The 16,467-nt window shown below is 43.9% G+C and overlaps 1 protein-coding gene across 1 annotated transcript in view; it reads right to left on the reverse strand.

The window, feature by feature from the left end:
- Positions 1-16,467, reverse strand: part of XPC (XPC complex subunit, DNA damage recognition and repair factor) — a 286,669-nt gene that overhangs the window by 107,367 nt on the left and 162,835 nt on the right. The gene's annotated exons all lie outside the window — the stretch shown is intronic.

Genomic DNA, 16,467 nt, shown 5'->3' on the forward strand with positions numbered 1-16,467 from the left:
GGGCGGGGCCGCGAGGGGAAGGGTTACAGTATTCCTCCTGCCCCCGGCTGCGGAAATCAGATTCCTAGGTGTATTGTTCAGTGACCTCACCACCAGTTTCCCCAGCGGCCTCTCGGGCCCTGAGACCTAAAATTTATAAACAAGCCCTTCGCACCCTCCACTCTCCTAGGCTTGACTTTTCCAACTGCCCTAGGCCCTTAGCAGGAAAACCTCATCTATTTAGAGAGTAACTAGGCGGTTACATCTTGGTCCCCAGGCCTTTGATGGACGACCCCAGGGGAGCAGCAAGCAGGGGAATGGGGATGAGTAACTGTGAACCCACGTGTGGGGCACCCTATCATTATTCAAACACTGGGTTAGAGACCACTGGAGATGTGGATTCTTGAATATGCAAGTAAGATCCAAAACAGGCCAAGTCACCATGTCACGCCTAAGCTGAGAAGAAAATCAAGACACATAACTCCAAATACCTGTCCCTTTACTTCAATATTAAAACATTTGTCTATTAATTCTGTGCCTTTGTAAAAAGTCATGTGTGAGCCTGACCTGTGGTGGCGCAGTGGGATAAAGCGTCAACCTGGAACACTGAGGTTGCCGGTTCGAAACCTTGGGCTTGCCTGGTCAAGGCACATATGGGAGTTGATGCTTCCTGCTCCTCCCCTTTCTCTCTCTCTCTCTCTCTCCCCCCTAAAAAATTAATCAATAAAAATAAAAGAAAAAAGAAAAATACCCCCCCCAAAATTTAAAAAAATAAATCATGTGTGACCTTACAATTCTAGTGGAGTGATAAAGACAATATGCAAAAGAAATAAGCAAAATATAATCTATGTTACATGCTGATACGTGCTATAGGAAAAAATAAAAGCAGAGAAGATGTTTGAAGGATAGCTTGTGTTAAATAGGATATTCAGAAAAGGTGCAGAAAAGATGCCATTTAAGTAAATACCTAAAGGAGGGAGGGAGGTTAGAGAGCACCTTTGGACCTTTCTCTGGGGTGGGATAAAGAGACAATTCCTGCATCATTGTATGTAGATAAATTCCTAGGAGTTCATTAATGATAAATGCAATACTACTTGAACGGATTCTAAAATACAAAACCCCAAGGCGGCCTGACCTGTGGTGGCACAGTGGATAAAGCATCGACTCGGAATGCTGAGGTCGCCGGTTCAACCCTGGGCTTGCCTGGTCAAGGCACATATGGGAGTTGAAGCTTCCTGCTCCTCCCCCTGTTCTCTATCTCTCCCTCTCTCTCTCTCCCTCCCCCTCTCTCTAATAAAAATGAATAAATAAAAAAATCTAAAAAAAAAGTAAATAAATAAAAAATTTAAAAAAATTAAAAAAAAACCCAAGGCATGGTTACAAAGAACAGACACGACAGCTGTCAGAATGGAGGAAGATGAGGGGATTGGATGAAAGAAGGTGAAGGTGAAGGGATTCATATATACATAACACATAGACACAACGAGGTGGCAATAGCCAGAAGGAAAAGAGGGATTAGGTAGGTGAAGATGGACAAAGGTGGGGGGGAGGGGAATGGGGTCAGAAAGAGACTTTGCTTGGGTCAGAGGGTGCACAGTGCAGTGTGCAGATGTTATATTGAGTTGTACACTTGAAACCTGCATGGTTTTGTGAACCAATATCATTCCAATAAATTCAAATTAAAAAGAAAGACAGCCTGTCTGGCTCAGTTGATTAGAGTGTAGTCCCAATAAGCAAAGGTTCCAGGTTCAATCCCCCATCAGGGCACATACAGAAACAGATCGATGTTTCTGTCTCCTTACTCTACAATCAATCAATAATTTTTTTTTTTAAATAGCAAAACCCCAATGGGTGATTGATTACCTTACATTGCCCAGTAGCAAATCAATAGAATTTAGTTTTCACAGAAATTTTGTTAAGATTTCACAGTCACGCCTGACCAGGCAATGGCATAGTAAATAGAGTGTTGACCTGGGATGCTGAGAACCCAGGTTCGAAACTCCAAGGTTGCAGGCTTGAGCATGGACTCACCAGCTTGAGCATAGGGTTTCCAGCTTGAGCGTGGGATCAAGGACAAGACCCCTTGGTCACAGGCTTGAGCCCAAAGGTTGCTGGTTTGAGGCCAAAGTCACTGGTTTGAGCAAGGGGTCACTGACTTGGCTGGACACCCCCACTACACACACATCAAGGCACTTATGAGAAAGCAATCAATGAACAACTAAGATGCCACAACTATGAGTTAGTTGATGCTTTTCTTCTCTCTCCCTTCCTGTCTGTCTGTCTGTCTCTCTCTCACACACACTAAAAAAATAAGATAAAATAAAAAAGATTTCATGGTAACAAATACTTTTCATATACTCTAAACACAAAAACACAAAGATACAAAAATGAACAAGAAACCCTGGCTGGTCGGGTACTTTGGTTGGTTAGAGCAACAACTGGATATGCCAAGGTTGTGAGTTCAATCTCTGGTAAGGGCACATAGAAGAATCAGCCAATGCATGCATAAATAAGTAAACAAGAAGAACTAATCTTGTTTCTCTCCCTTTATATCTCTCTCTCCCTCCACCTATTTCTCCTTTATTCTATCTCTAAAATCGACAATTTTTTTTAAATGAGCAAGACAGCCTGATCAGGCAGTGGCAAAGTGGATACAGCATCGGACTGGGACACAGAGGACCCAGGTTCGAAATCCCGAGGTCACCAGCAGGCTCATCCAGCTTGACTGCGGGCTCACCAGCCTGAATGTGGGGTCACTGGCTTGAGCATGAGATCATAGACATGACCCCATGGTTGCTGGCTTGAGCCCAAAGGTCGCTGACTTGAAGCCCAAGGTCGCTTGCTGCCTTGAGCAAGGGGTCATTCACTCTGCTGTAACCCCCCCACCCCTGCTCAAGGCACATATGAGAAAGCAATCAATGAACAACTAATGTGCCAAAATGAAGAATTGATGCTTCTCATCTGTCTCCCTTCCTGCCTGCCTGTCCCTCTCTGTCTCTCTTGCTAAAAAAAAAAAAGCAAGACAGACAAAACCTCCACACTGAAGGAACTCAATCTAGCCGGGAAGATGGATTGTAAACCATCTCAGAACCATGTGTAAACAACTTTAATAAAAGTAGGCACAGCACTGGGCCAATACAGGGTGGGGGGCTGTTATGAAGGAGGTATAATTCTCTCAGAATCTCTTTGTCTATAAAGAAAATTCCATACTATATTTTGGAGTAAGGCTATAGCTATCAGGGATTCTCTGACCTCTATAAGTTTCTAAGGTGAGAGTCTGAACATAAGTTGAACCATATGAAATTGCTAATATTTGACAATTTTTATTTGACTCAACTTAATCTCTTGTAGAGTTAACAGGAGGCTTTTCCTATGTAATGCATATAGTTAGTGTTCAGTAAATGATGGCAATTATTATGATTATTTGATACTATTTCTTTTGGGAAAAAATTACTTAAAAGTCAATGTTTTATAACACCTTCCAACACTATGCGCAAAGTAAAATAGGCAGTGGAAGTTCCAAATTTTCCATTTTGATCTAGCTATGTTTGATCTAGCTGTTTTCCAGTGTGATCTAGCTGTGAATTTCCATGACCTAATCAGAGTATGCTGTGAAAGACACTAAATGCTAGTTTCATAGCAGGCCAAGAAATTTTGAATAAGAAACAGCTTGGTTTTGAAGACAAAAACTGAAGATTCTCCAGAACAGAATAAATTGTCAGGTTGCTTCAGGGAAGATAGTTCACGTAAATCAGATTTTCATTCCCATTCACAGTTCCAATTTAGCAATTTGCACAACAGTCAGCTTTCTCTCTTCCTTCACATTTCCCCATTAAGGGATCTTATTTCCTTTGAATAGAAAAAATAAAGCTTCCACCATTTCCCGTGCCAGAAAGTAGATGTTTGAAACATGACAGAACACATTGATTCAGCAAACATTTATTGTATGCCAAGAACAGTACAAGGCACTGGAAATACAAACATCAATGTCCAAAGAGCTCTGTTCATGGGTGGTGTTCTTTGTGCTTGGAACAATCTTCCAGTTCATCCACCACCTCATGTACATGTGCCTTTACATAAGCTTAAACAATACTTTTCTCCAGAAAAGCTTCCCCTGGCTCTCCAGCTCCAGATCTTTTCCCATTCCTGCTTATCTTTCTAACATTCATCAAACTTGTAATTACTCATTTGGTAACCGTATTTGTTAGACCAGTGGTCCCCAACCTTTTTTGGGCCATGGACCGGCTTAATGTCAGAAAATATTTTCACGGACCGGCCTTTAGGGTGAGACAGATAAATGTATCACGTGACTGAGACAAGCATCAAGAGTGCGTCTTAAGGCTCTGGCCGGTTGGCTCAGTGGTAGAGTGTCAGCCTGGCGTGCGGAAGTCCCGGGTTCGATTCCCAGCCAGGGCACACAGAAGAAGCACCCACCTGCTTCTCCACCCCTCCCCCTCTCCTTCCTCTCTGTCTCTCTCTTCCCCTCCCGCAGCCAAGGTTCCATTGGAGCAAAGATGGCCCGGGCGCTGAGGATGGCTCCATGGCCTCTGCCTCAGGCGCCAGAGTGGCTCTGGTCGCAACAGAGCGACACCCCGGATGGGCAGAGCATTGCCCCCTGGTGGGCATGCCGGGTGGATCCAGGTCGGGCGCATGCAGGAGTCTGTCTGACTGCCTCCCCGTTTCCAGCTTCAGAAAAATACAAAAAAAAACAAAAAAGAGTGCGTCTTAGACAGATAAACAGAGGGAATCTGGTCATTTTTTTAAAAAATAAAACATCGTTCAGACTTAAATATAAATAAAACAGAAATAATGTAAGTTATTTATTCTTTCTCTGCATACTGGTACCAAATGGCCCACGGACCGGTACTGGTTCGTGGCCCAGGGGTTGGGGACCACTGTGTTAGACTGTAAGCTCCATGAGATCTTGAACCATGTCACCCTCTTCACTAACCTCAGTGCTTAAGAAAAGTTCTGTAAATTTTTATTGAATGGATGAAAGTGCTGCAGCCCAGCACAGTTGGAAAGAAGAGAGAGGCACAAGTAAAAAAGTCTCTACTGGCCCTGTCTGGTTGGCTCAGTGGTAGAGGGAAAGCCTGGCATGCAGGAGTCCTGGGTTCTATTCCCGGCCAGAACACACAGGAGAAGTGCCCATCTGCTTCTCCACACCTCCCCCTCTCCTTCCTCTCCCACAGCCAAGGCTCCATTGGAGCAAAGTTGGCCCAGGCACTGAGGATGGCTCCATGGCTTCTGCCTCAGGCACTAGAATGGCTCTGATCGCAACAGAGCGACGCCCCGGATGGGCAGAGCATTGCCCCCTGGTGGGCATGCCAGGTGGATCCAGGTCGGGCGCATGCAGGAGTCTGTCTGACTGCCTCCCTATTTCCAACTTCAGAAAAATACAAAAAAAAAAAAGTCTGACCTGACCAGGCGGTGGTGCAGTGGATAGAGCGTCGGACTGGGATGGGGAGGACCCAGGTTCAAGACCCCGAGGTCACCAGCTTGAGCGCGGGCTCATCTGGTTTGAGCAAGGCTCACCAGCTTGAACCCAAGGTCACTGGCTTGAGCAAGGGGTTACTTGGTCTGCTGAAGTCCCGCGGTCAAGGCACATATGAGAAAGCAATCAATGAACAACTAAGGTGTTGCAACGCGCAATGAAAAACTAATGACTGATGCTTCTCATCTCTCTGTTCCTGTCTGTCTGTCCCTGTCTATCCCTCTCTCTGACTGTCTCTCTGTCTAAGTCTCTACTTGTTAATATGTGCTCCAACAAAGAGAGGGCCATGGGTGAAGCAGAAGCAGATCTGTTACAGTTAAACTTGAGGATTTTCCACGTGCTGCCCCCCTCTGGGTGGTGACCGCTGCTCTCTGTAGGTGAAGCTGTAAGACTCCTTGACCTCTCAAACTATAATGTGTGCACCAATTACTTCTAGATCTTATTAAATAAAATTCAGACTCCTAAAGATAAAAGAAAAAAAAAGTCAGACTCTGAATCAGTAGATCTGAGGTGGGGTGTAGCATCTGCATTTCCAATGAGCTCCCAACTGGTGCTGGTGCTGCTTCACACTTTGAGTAACGAGGTCCTTAATGACACAGTTTTTCATTTTTACTTGCACACCTTGAAATTTTAATCTTTTTAAATTAAATTTATTGGAGTGACATTGGTTAATATTATATCGGTGCTGGGTCAACAAATGTTTTTTTAAATTTTCTCACTTGTGTTGGGACGGCACCATGTGTGTATAGTCTATGGAAGGCTGAGGTGCTTGCCCTCAGGGCAGCAGATTGCAAAGGCAGATTGCCTTCCTGCTTGGGAGGGGCAATTGTTTGCTATTGTTTGTTGAAGAAGGGTTTTTTCCAGAGTGAAAGAGAGAGAGAGAGAGAGAGAGAGAGAGAGAGAGAGAGAGAGTGTTGAGAAGCTTGGAAACCCAGAGATTTCAGCTGGGCCTGTTTGGCTGAGCCCTGCTGAGGCTGGTGGGGGCCTGTGAGTCCGGGTGAGTCCAGAACGCTGAGGGGCTCGGGAGCCCTGCCTGTTTGCTCGTATGCTGTTACAATACTTTAATAAATGGAATGGCCCACCATTTTCTGGCTCCACAGTTCCTTTAAATCCAATGAGAACCAGGCCCTGGCCGATTGGCTCAGTGGTAGAGTGTCGGCCTGGCGTGCAGAAGTCCAGTCCGGAGTTCGATTCCCAGCCAGGGCACACAGGAGAAGCGCCCATCTGCTTCTCCACCCCTCCCCCTCTCCTTCCTCTCTCTCTCTTCCCCTCCCGCAGCCGGGGCTCCATTGGAGCAAAGATGGCCCGGGTGCTGGGGATGGCTCCTTGGCCTCTGCCTCAGGCGCTAGAGTGGCTCTGGTAGCAGCATAGCGATGCCCAGGATGGGCAGAGCATCACCCCCTGGTGGGCAGAGTGTTGCCCCTGGTGGGCGTGCCGGATGGATCCCGGTCGGGCGCATGCGGGAGTCTGTCTGACTGTCTCTCCCCGTTTCCAGCTTCAGAAAAATACAAAATAAAATAAAATAAAATAAATCCAATGAGAACCTGCACGGCATGACAGTGGCCCCAGGCCCTACATCTGGCATAGTTATCAGGATTTTGGATCAGCTTGGTATGTAGCTGCAGCCACCCTTGAGGGTGCTATGGAGGACTGGTCATTGTTTTGGTTCCCCATGGCTGTCCTTTTGGGAACCGTGGGCTGGCTGTTTTTTACAGCCCTGCGAGAGGCTACCCAAGGTTGAGAACTCCAGAATAAGCTGCAAACTGAGGGGCAGCAATAGCTTGAACAGGAGCAAGCGCTGGAAAAGGAGGTCAACCAGGTTCAAGAGCTGCTGAGCTCCGAAGGCACCTGGAACTGGAGCAATCAATAGGGTTTGCAAGTAGCAGTTTGCCCTAAAAGTTGAATTTTTTTTTTTTCAGAGACAGAGAGAGAGTCAGAGAGAGGGATAGACATGGACAGATAGACAGGATCAGAGAGATGAGAAGCATCAATCATTAGTTTTTCATTGCGCATTGCAACACCTTAATTGTTCATTGCTTGCTCTCTCATATGTGCCTTGCTGTGGGGTTACAGCAGACCAAGTAACCCCTTGCTCGAGCCAGCGACCTTGGGTCCAGGCTGGTGAGTTTTTGCTCAAACCAGATGAGCCTGTGCTCAAGCTGGCGACCTCGGGGTCTCAAACCTGGGTCCTCGGCATCCCAGTCCAACGCTATATCCACTGCGCCACCGCCTGGTCAGGCTGGAAGTTGAATTTTGGCAGCAGCAGTTGTTGGAAGAACTGTGGGTTCAGCTTCAGGTTGAGAGCTGGCAGCCAGAGGACCCAAAGATGGAGCTGTGCCGACCGAGTGGCTCTGAGCAGGCAGGAGCAGGCGTTTCCAGCTCCTCTTCTGAGGATGAGGAGGCTTGGGCTGAAGCTGCCAACTGCACACTCAGAGCTTGGCCAGTGGTCAAACCCAAGGTAAAAACCCAGCAGCAAAGAGTACCTACTGAGCCCCTGGTAGGCTTGCTGAGATAGTAGGACATAGGGGTGTATGACATCATGCTCTCTGGAACAGAGGTGGAGAGGTTGGCCACTGTTGCCCCCCACGCCTCCTTGGGGCAGCGTCTTCAGGACTGCCATGACTACAGGAATGAAGGGGAAGGCCTGAGGCCCTATGTGAACTGTTAGATTCAAGGAGGTGTGCTGTGGCTGCCAGAATGTAACTATTACTTTATTAAATTTAATGCAGTGACATTGATAAATCAGGGTACATATGTTGAGAGAAAACATCTCTAGATTATTTTGACATTTGATTGTGCTGTATACCCCTCCCCCAAAGTTAAATTGTCTTCTGTCACCTTCTATCTGGTTTTCTTTGTGCCCCTCCCCTCCCCCAACCCTCTCTCCTTCTTCACCCCCTCCCCCCTCCCCCCACCCCCCACCCCTGTTGCCATCACATTCTTGTTCATGTCTCTGAGTCTCATTTTTATGTCCCTTCTATGTATGGATTCATATAGTTCTTAGTTTTTTTTCTGATTTACTTATTTCACTCCGTATAATGTTATCAAGGTCCATCCATGTTACTGTAAATGATCCGATGTCATCATTTCTTATGGCTGAGTAGTACTCCATAGTATATATGTACCAAAGCTTTTTAATCCACTCGTCCTCTGACAGACACTTGGGTTGTTTCCAGATCTTTGCTATTGTGAACAATGCTGCCACAAACATGGGGGTGCATTTCTCCTTTTGGAGCCGTTCTATGGTGTCCTTGGGGTATATTCCTAAAAGTGGGATAGCTGGGTCAAAAGGCAGTTCGATTTTCAGTTTTTTGAGGAATCTCCATACTGTTTTCCACAGAGGCTGCACCAGTCTACATTCCCACCAGCAGTGCAGGAGGGTTCCCTTTCCTCCACATCCTCACCAGCACTTATTCTGTGTTGTTTTGTTGATGAGTGCCATTCTGACTGGTGTGAGGTGATATCTCATTGTGGTTTTAATTTGCATTTCTCTAATGATTAGTGATGTTGAACATTTTTTCATATGCCTGTTGGCCATCTGTATGTCCTCTTTGGAGAAGTGTCTATTCATCTCTTTTGCCTATTTTTGGATTGGATTGTTTGTCTTTCTGGTGTTGAGATTTATAAGTTCTTTATAAATTTTGGTTATTAACCCCTTATCAGACGTATTGTCAAATATGTTCTCCCATTGTGTAGTTTGTCTTTTTATTCTGTTCTTGTTGTCTTTTTTTTTTTAATTTTTTTATTTATTTATTCATTTTAGAGAGGAGAGGGAGAGAGAGAGAGAGAGAGAGAGAGAGAGAGAGAGAGAGAGAGAAGGGGGGAGGAGCTGGAAGCATCGACTCCCATATGTGCCTTGACCAGGCAAGCCCAGAGTTTTGAACCGGCAACCTCAGCATTTCCAGGTTGATGCTTTATCCACTGCGCCACCACAGGTCAGGCCTGTTCTTGTTGTCTTTAGCTGTGCAAAAGCTTTTTAGTTTGATATAGTCCCATTTGTTTATCCTGTCTTTTATTTCACTTCCCCGTGGAGATAAATCAGCAAATATATTGCTCCGAGAGATGTCGGAGAGCTTACTGCCTATGTTTTCTTCTAAGATGCTTATGGTTTCACGGCCTACATTTAAGTCTTTTATCCATTTTGAGTTTATTTTTGTGAATGGTGTAAGCTGGTGATCTATTTTCATTTTTTTTGGCAGGTAGCTGTCCAATTTTCCCAACACCATTTGTTAAAGAGGCTGTCTTTACTCCATTGTATTTCCTTGCCTCCTTTGTCAAATATCAGTTGTCCATAGATCTGTGGGTTTATTTCTGGGTTCTCTGTTCTGTTCCATTTATCTATATGCCTGTTCTTATGCCAGTACCAGGCTGTTTTGAGTACAATGGCCTTGTAGTATAACTTGATATCAGGAAGTGTGATACCTCCCACTTTATTCTTCTTTCTTAAGATTGCTGAGGCTATTCATGTTCTCTTTTGGTTCCATATAAATTTTTGGAATATGTGTTCTATATCTTTGAAGTATGTCATTGGTATTTTAATTGGTATTGCATTGAATTTATAGATTGCTTTGGGTAATATAGACATTTTAATGATGTTTATTCTTCCTAACCATGAGCACGGTATATGCTTCCAATTGTTTGTATCTTCCTTGATTTCTTTTATCAATGCTTTGTAATTTTCCGAGTACAAGTCTATAGTCTCCTTGGTTAAGTTTACTCCTAGGTACTTTATTTTTTTGGTTGTAATAGTGAAGGGGATTGTTTCCTTAATTTCTTTTTCTGGCTGTTCATTGTTGGCATATAAAAATGTCTCTGATTTCTGAGTATTTATTTTATATTTTGCCACTTTGCTGAATTCATTTAATAGGTCCAGTAGCTTTTTGACTGAGACTTTAGGGTTTTCTCTATACAATATCATATCATCTGCAAATAATGATAGTTTTACTTCTTCTTTTCCCACTTGAATTCCTTTTATTTCTTCTTCTTGTCTGATAGCTGTGGCTAGGACTTCCAGGACCATGTTAAATAAGAGTGGTGAAAGGGGGCACCCCTGCCTTGTTCCTGATCTTAAGGGTATTCTTTTAATTTTTGCCCATTGAGTATGATGTTGGCTGTGGGTTTCTCATAGATGGCTTTTATCATGTTGAGGTATGTTCCCTGTATTCCCACTTTGCTGAGAGTTTTGATCATGAATGGGTGCTGGATTTTATCAAATGCTTTTTCTGCATCTATTGAAATTATCATATGGTTTTTCTCCTTCTTTTTGTTTATGTGATGAATCACATTGATTGATTTACGAATATTGTACCAGCCTTGCCTCCCCAGAATAAATCCCACTTGATCATGGTGTATGATTTTTTCCATATATTGTTGGATCCGGTTTGCTAATATTTTGTTGAAGATTTTAGCATCTATATTTATCAGAGATATTGGCCTATAATTTTCTTTCTTTGTGTTGTCTTTGCCTGGTTTTGGAATCAGAATTTTGCTCGCCTCATAAAAGGAGCTTGGAAGTCTTCCTTCCTCTTAAATTTTTTGAAATAGTTTGAGAAGGATAGGAGTTAGTTCTTCTTTGAATATTTGGTAGAATTCTGTTGTGAAGCCATCGGGCCCTGGACTTTTCTTTGTTGGGAGTTTTTTGATAACTGTTTCGATCTCCTTTGTTGTAATTGGTCTGTTTAGGTTTTCTGATTCTTCCAGATTGATTTTTGGAAGATTGTATGTTTCAAGGAATTTGTCCATTTAATCTAGGTTGTCTAGTTTTTTGGCATACAGTTCTTCATAGTATTTTCTTACAATATTTTGTATTTCTGTTGTGTCAGTTGTTATTTCTCCTTTCTCATTTTTAATTTTATTTAATTGAGTCCTCTCTCTCTTTTTCTTGGTGAGTCTAGTTAAAGGTTCATAAATCTTGTTTACCTTTTCAAAGAACCAGCTCCTAGTTTCATTGATCCTCTGTATTGTTTCTTTAGCCTCTATGTCATTTATTTCTACTCTGATCTTTATTATTTCCTTGCTTCTACTACATTTGGGCTTTACTTGCTGTTCTTTTTCTAATTCTTTTAGATACAGGGTTAAGTTGTTTATTTGAGCTTTTTCTAGCTTCTGCAAGTGTGCCTGTAGTGCTATGAACTTCCATCTCAGCACTGCTTTCGCTGTGTCCCATAAATTTTGAGTTGTTGTATGCTTGTTGTCATTCGTTTCTAGGAATTTTTTCATTTCTTCTTTGATCTCATTCTTAATCCATTCATTATTTAACAACCTGCTATTTAGTTTCCATGTGTTTGAGAATTTTTGAGCTTTTCTGTTGTGATTCATTTCTAGTTTCATGCTGTTGTGATTGGAGAAAGTGCTTGATACGATTTCAGTCTTCTTAAATTTGTTGAGAGCACTTTTGTGCACTAACATGTGGTCTATCCTAGAGAATGTACCATGAGCACTTGAAAAGAATGTATATTCTGCTGCTTTAGGGTGAAAGGTTCTGAAGATATCTATTAAATCGAGTTGATCTAGTGTTTCCAATAAGTCTGCTGTTTCTTTGTTAATTTTCTTTCTTGAGGATCTATCTAGTGATGTTAGTGGGGTATTGAAATCCCCTACTATTATATAGTATTGCTGTTGATCTCGCCCTTTAAATCCATCAAAGTCTGCTTTATATATTTAGGTGCTCCTATATTAGGTGCATAGATATTTATAATATTTATATCTTCCTGTTGGATTACTCCCTTTATCATTATGTAGTGGCCTTCTTTATCTCTTACTATATCCTTTGTTTTAAAGTCCAATTTGTCTGATATAAGTATTGCTACCCCAGCTTTTTTTTCATTTCCGTTTGCATGAAACGTTTTTTTCCATCCTTTTACCTTCAATCTATTTGTGTCTTTTGTTCTAAGGTGTGTCTCTTGTAGACAATATATGTATGGGTCCTGTTTTCTTATCCACGCAGCTACCCTATGTCTTTTGATTGGATCATTTAATCCATTTACATTTAAGGTTATTGATATGTAGATGTTTATTGCCATTTTCTTCTTTAAAGGTGTATTCCTTTTTTTGCTGTATTCTTTTCCCACTTTGATCTGTTTACAACAGGCCCCTTAACATTTCCTGCAGCATTGGTTTGGTTGTAATGAATTCCTTGAGTTGTTTTTTGTCTGGGAAGCTTTTTATTTCTCCTTCGATTTTAAACGATAGCCTTGCTGGATAAAGTAGTCTTGGTTGTATGTTCTTGTTCTGCATTACTTTGAATATTTCTTGCCATTCCCTTCTGGCCTCAACTGTTTCTGTTGAGAAGTCAGATGTCATCCTTATGGGGGCTCCTTTGTAGGTGATAACTTTTTTTTCTCTTGCAGCTTTTAATATTTTCTCTTTATCGCTTAGCTTTGGTATTTTAATTATGATGTGTCTTGGTGTAGGTTTCTTTGGGTTTCTCTTTAATGGAGTCCTCTGTGCTCCTTGAATTTCTGAGAGTTTCTCTTGCATTAATTTAGGGAAGTTTTCAGCTATGATATGATTGAACAAAGTCTCTATCCATTGTTCTTTTTCTTCTTCTTCAGGAACTCCTATGATGCGATGTTATTTCTCTTCATGTTGTCACAGAGCTCTCTAAGAGTTTCCTATGACTTTTTTGAGTCTCTTTTCTCTTTTCTTCTCTGCTTTCATGCCTTCATTCCAGTTGTCCTCTAACTCGCTGATTCGATCCTCTGCTCTATCTATCCTGTTTTTAATTCCTTCCATTGTGGTCTTTATTTCTGATATTGTATTTGTCATCACCAACTGATTCTTTTTTATACTTGCTATTTCTTTATTTAGGTTTTCATACTGACCCTCCATTGTTGTTCTAAGATCCCTAAGCATCCTTACAATCATTATTTTGAACTCTGCATCTGGAAGTTTGATTATTTCCATATCACTCAGTTCATCTCTCGAAGGTGTCTCTTGTGGTTTCATTTGGATTGCACTCCTTTGTCTTCTCATCCTCTTTTTTGGGTGTTTTATTTATAGAGTTGGTTGAGTCTAGGCTTGGTGTTGTCTGCCTCCAGTTTTCAGTTGTATTATTTCTAGGTCTTCTTGGGTTAGTATCAGCTGTTATCTGTAATCCACTTTCAGATTTGGGCAGCTTTGAAGTCTTGATTTGTTTGTTTTCTTAACAGGTGATAGTCTTGTTTGCTGATCTCAGCAGGGGGCTTCCTTGAAACTGTATCCAGGAATGCGATGGGTGTAACCTGAGACTCTGAAGGCCTCTTTAGCCTGCTAATCTCACTGGGGGCAGGGTGTTTTCTCAGCTTCAGTAGGGGGAGGTGTATCTCAGATCTCCATGGAGACCTGAGTTATTGCCCCTCCTCCCCACTTCTTGTTTTCAGCTGTGTCTTGTTGCGCTGATTGGAGCTGGAGAGATGTCTGGAGATCTCTGATCCGGAAGCACTTCAGCTCTGTTTTGTGAAAGGTTCAGTCCCTCCCCCATCTATGGCCACCTCCAGCACGGTTGAGTCAGCCCTTTTAGCTCGTCTCTTGCATTCCTTAGCCCCTCACAGTCTGTCCCTCTCCCTGTCCTCTCCACCTGGGAGATAAGCTGGTTCTTTCAACGCACCTCACTCCCTGGTCACCAGGCAAGTGGCTGTGAGCAGTAGTTTCTGCTCCCCTCCCTCCGAGATCTTCTCTGGGCTCTCAGCCCCACCCCCCCCTCCGTTCCAGCAAGCAGAGGAGGTTCAGGGGCTCCCTACCAGGACTCCTGTGGTTTCTTCTTTGCTCCTTGGTTTTTGAGAGCCGTTCTTGCAGTTCAGAGTTGGTTTCTCATGCTGATTTTTCCTAAATTGATTTGTATTCCAGTTTGGTGGTGAAAGCTGGGCATCTGTGCATCCGCCTACTCCGCTGCCATCTTTTTTTTTTCCAGAGTGTAACTATTGAAGGAGCAGGAACAGAGAGTGCTGATAGGGCCCCTGTGAGCCTGAGAACAAAGAAGGTCAGAGACACTTATCAGAAGTTTATGTTTGAAATTTGCCACTAAGCTAAACCCGGCCCCTGTTGCTATGCTGCGTGCGACCTCCCTAGCAAATAGCTAATTGCCACATCTGCTTCTGTGTAATGCTTGCTCACTTAGGATATATAAGGACCTAGCTGTAAGCACCAGGCGCAACTCTCGTTTGCAGCTCCTTGTGGGTACAGTGTCTCCGGACACCTTGAGAGCTCGCCCCTGCGCAGGTTAAACTGGCCAATAAAGTAACACCTAAACTCCTGAAAGTCTCCAACATTTGTTCTCGTAACTGGTGGATGCAACATTTTGGGGGCTCGCCCGGGATTCTCCCTTGGCGGAGTTTTGGGTCGGAGACCAGAAGGACAGCTCGAGCTGAGTAAGTATTCACTGAGGATCCTCATTTGGTTTGGCTTTTGGGCTCCGGAGCACACAATCCTGAGGTAGTAGGTGGGACGCTGCCGGTAACCTACCCAGGGCTTTCAGAAGCGAGACGCCGCTCTCTGAAATTTGGATATTTGGATTTGTTAACTTTAGGAGTGACCGGTCACATTAGGAATCCTTTTTGTGCCGCGCTGCGCTGCGTTTTGTCTGACCTCGAATGACTGAGTTGAGTGTGAGAGAGACAAGTGTGTTCCTTGTGTTAATAGTGTGTGTTGCCTGTATCCTACCCTTTCTCATTATTCCTGAGTCATCTAGGATGGGACAACAGGAGTCTGTGCCGGGATCCCCGCTCGAGTGCCTGTTGAAGAATTTTTCTGATTTCCAGAAGAGGGCTCAGGGGTACGGAGGTCCGCAGCCAAGTCCAGGTTTCCTCTGGACCTTGAGCCAGCTGGAATGGCCTACATTTAATTTAGGACGGCCCACAGAGGGCACTTTTGACCTTCCAACTTTGTTTGCTGTCAGAACCATGGTCTATAGGGCTCCCCACCCAGACCAATACCTGTATATGGATGTGTGGGTAGATACAGCCATCTTGCCTCCTCCTCCGGGAGGGGCAGCCATTTTGCCTCCTTCTCCAGGAGGCGCAGCCATTTTGCCCCTCCAGGAGGTGCCGCTGGCACCAGATGCTGGCCCACGGGCACCTCTTCGCCTCATCTATGTGCCTTTTTCCACTAGTGATTTATACAATTGGAAACATCAGAATCCCCCATTTTCTGAGAAACCTCAGGGACTAATATCTCTCCTTGAGACCATTCTTAGGACCCATCAGCCCACATGGGACAATTGTCAGCAGATTTTACAAACCCTCTTCACTTCTGAAGAAAGGGACAGAATAATGAGAGAAGCTGCTAAGGCGGTATTAGGAGAAGAAAGGGAAACTCGGGAGGGAAGAAGGGAAATAGAAGATGTTCTCCCATCTCAACCTCCTACCTGGGACCCTAATACAGCTGGGGGAAGGGATGCGCTCCTCCAGTATCGCTGGGCTCTGTTGAGGGGGCTCAAGGCAGCAGCTAGAAAGCCAACCAACTTTAGCAAGGTAAGTGAAGTCATCCAGGGAAGAGAGGAATCCCCAGCAGCCTTTCTAGAAAGACTCATAGAGGCTTATAGAGTATATACCCCTCTAGATCCTGAGGCAGAAGAGAACAGGAGACTAGTAAATATAGCCTTTGTGACTCAGGCCGCTTCAGATATTAGGAAAAAGCTTCAGAAGATAGAGGGATTCGAAGGAGAAAATAGAAGCAAGCTATTAGAAATAGCCCAGAAGGTATATGTCAATAGGGATGATCCGGAGGTTGGCAGGGCGAAGGAAGTTGCCAAAATTCTGATTGCTGCCCAGAAACCTCCCCCCAAAGGAAAAGGGGGACAGAGGAAGGGCCAAGGACAACAGATAGACAAGGATCAATGCACCTATTGCAAGGAGAAAGGACACTAGAAGAGAGAGTGACCAAAGTTGAGGGCCGACAGCCAGAGGCCAAAACAAGCCCCAGAGGTCTTGCTCCAAACCTTAGACTGACGGGGCCAGGGCTCCATTCCTGTCAGCTCCCAGGAGCCCATGGTCACCTTAACAGTCGAAGGAAAGCCA

This window comes from Saccopteryx bilineata, chromosome 10, assembly GCF_036850765.1.
Source record: "Saccopteryx bilineata isolate mSacBil1 chromosome 10, mSacBil1_pri_phased_curated, whole genome shotgun sequence".
Classification (NCBI taxonomy): domain Eukaryota; kingdom Metazoa; phylum Chordata; class Mammalia; order Chiroptera; family Emballonuridae; genus Saccopteryx; species Saccopteryx bilineata.